The sequence below is a fragment of the Fistularia commersonii genome, chromosome 4 (assembly GCF_037954325.1).
Source record: "Fistularia commersonii isolate RoL2024-O1a breed Wild chromosome 4, RoL_Fcom_v1.0, whole genome shotgun sequence".
NCBI lineage: Eukaryota > Metazoa > Chordata > Actinopteri > Syngnathiformes > Fistulariidae > Fistularia > Fistularia commersonii.
Window position 1 is genome coordinate 7976171 of NC_141287.1, and position 2290 is coordinate 7978460.

A 2290-nucleotide genomic window follows, 5' to 3' on the forward strand; every position below is an offset into this window, starting at 1 on the left:
CGAAGACGAACGTAGATTGAAACTGACCAATGAAATCGGCTCCTGGCAGCGCGTGTATATGGTGTGTTCAAGAGCAGCATGCTGAAACCGTACAATCCGCAAAAATACTTTTTTTCCCCCCATTCTGCGAAAATACTATTTTTTCCATTCCGAGAAGATACTGTACATCAATAAGCAGGCTATTTAACCTTTTGTATATGAATGAATGACTGTCTCGTATGATACTAAATATAAGACAGTCGTTGGCCATTTTCTACCTCTTTAGGAACGTTAATAAATTGATCCAATCATTGTCTACCAAACTGATCAATCAATATATAAATTGGGACATGAACTGTGATCGTGAACGTAAAAAGTTATTTTTTGACACACTTGGAAATAATTGAACAGGAGAACTTTTTTTTTTTTCCATTGTATGACACCAAAATGCATTTCAAGGAAAAGTTACAAACAATTTTCAGAAGTAAGTAGCGTTTATTGAGTTTGTTAACTACATTCTAGATATGCATGTTCAGGACAATACAGTGCAGCAAATGCACTGATACAGCAAATATTCCATTGAAATTATAAATTTTGCAAAATAATAGAGAAAAGGAAAAGTAAAGCGCATTCACCATATAGTTATTCTACAATTACTTGAACACTAAATACAATTTCACTCACACACACACCCACACACACACTGTATATTGAGCATATATTTATTTTTCTCCATTATGTGACGATTTAAGGCACATTATACCGGTATTCTACATACTGTATATGTAGATTCATCATACTGTAGAGTTTTAGTCAGGGAAACACACATGTGACAGTAAAATGTCTGTTTAATGAGCATTAGCTGTTGTTTGCCACAGCCAGGCCAGAAAGCCTGTTCCCGCTCAAGTCCAGGTAAAAAAAAAAAAACAAACAAAAACTGAATTCATTGCATCCCAAATCACACCCACAAAATTCCCAGCAACCCCAAAAATCATATAGAAAACAAGCATCGACATAAACCCCAACATTCGTTAATCGCTGCAATATTGTTACTGCTGTTTGGTTTTAAGAAGGAAATCAGTTCTTTCATTAACATGTTGTAGGGACAGATTGTTTTTAAAGCAGAATTTGCGATACATTTTTAAGAGGTTTTGTGTCAGGAGAGCGAGGCTGCCTGCTGTCTCCAGCTGTAGGTGGTAGTTTCATAATTTCTGGATAGAGTAGTTTTTCCATCCTCACAACAACAAAGCAAATTAGTTACTTTTCCAAAATGTTCAACTTTGCTTTAATTTGTTTAAAAGCATCTGACCTGCAGGTGTTTTAAGCTGCCTGCATTAAAGTACAGCATATCTAAAGAAATGCTAGCACTATGTGAATGATTAGAGGGAGCCAAAGACAAGTTTTAGTTCAAAATGCACAGAGATCATGATACAAAATTTGAAATGTTGAAAATTGGCTTACAAATTGAAATGAATGACCATTTGACCTCCTTTACAGTGTAGGGAGACGCCCAACGTGACTTGTTCGATGGCATGCCTGATCAATTGACTTTATTGAATTATTTTCCTTTTTTTTTTTACCTTTCTCTTTTTTATACAAGTGCTTTTCTAATGGAATAGCATGGGGAAACAGACGTATTGAAAAATAAAGTATGAATGAAAGATGTTTACTTAATTGAATTCCACTACTTTGTTTGACTCGTTGAAAAGCATAAAATTGTATTTTACAAACTGGATTTAGTGGCTCCAAGAATTCCAAAGCAGCAAACAATTTATGATTGTTCCTTGGGCAATGGATAACAGTTATTTTTTTGTGAGTTTGCAAGATGATTTTTAATCGTCACCTGATGATGCTTTAACCTTTACATTGAGATGTGATAATGAGGTCTGCCACAACTAGAACAGCTAGGTCAGCAAGGAAGGCAAAGGATAGACAGTGAGGATGGAGCTTAGTGCAAATAAACAGGAAGTGACCTTGAGCTGTTCAAAACTTCACAACAGATAACTTCTCAGGCCTACAAGTTACAACTGTATTCATGAGCATCTGGCTTAGCCTGACCTGTGCAGAGATGTGCTGCATTCTAAACACTTATAAAGCAATGGGATGTTACTGCTTATACATACATGACTTAAGGTTATATGAAATATTCAGAAGCATTAATAGGGAAACCACTATATTTAACATAATGGAAATCTCATATGTCAATATAAGAAATTAATGTTCTTTGTGTCTTAAGTCACAGTTGGGGATAAATAAGTAAGTGCTGTCCTGTTGATGTGTTCGGGGTTAGAGGTTAGGCAGAAGACAGTGC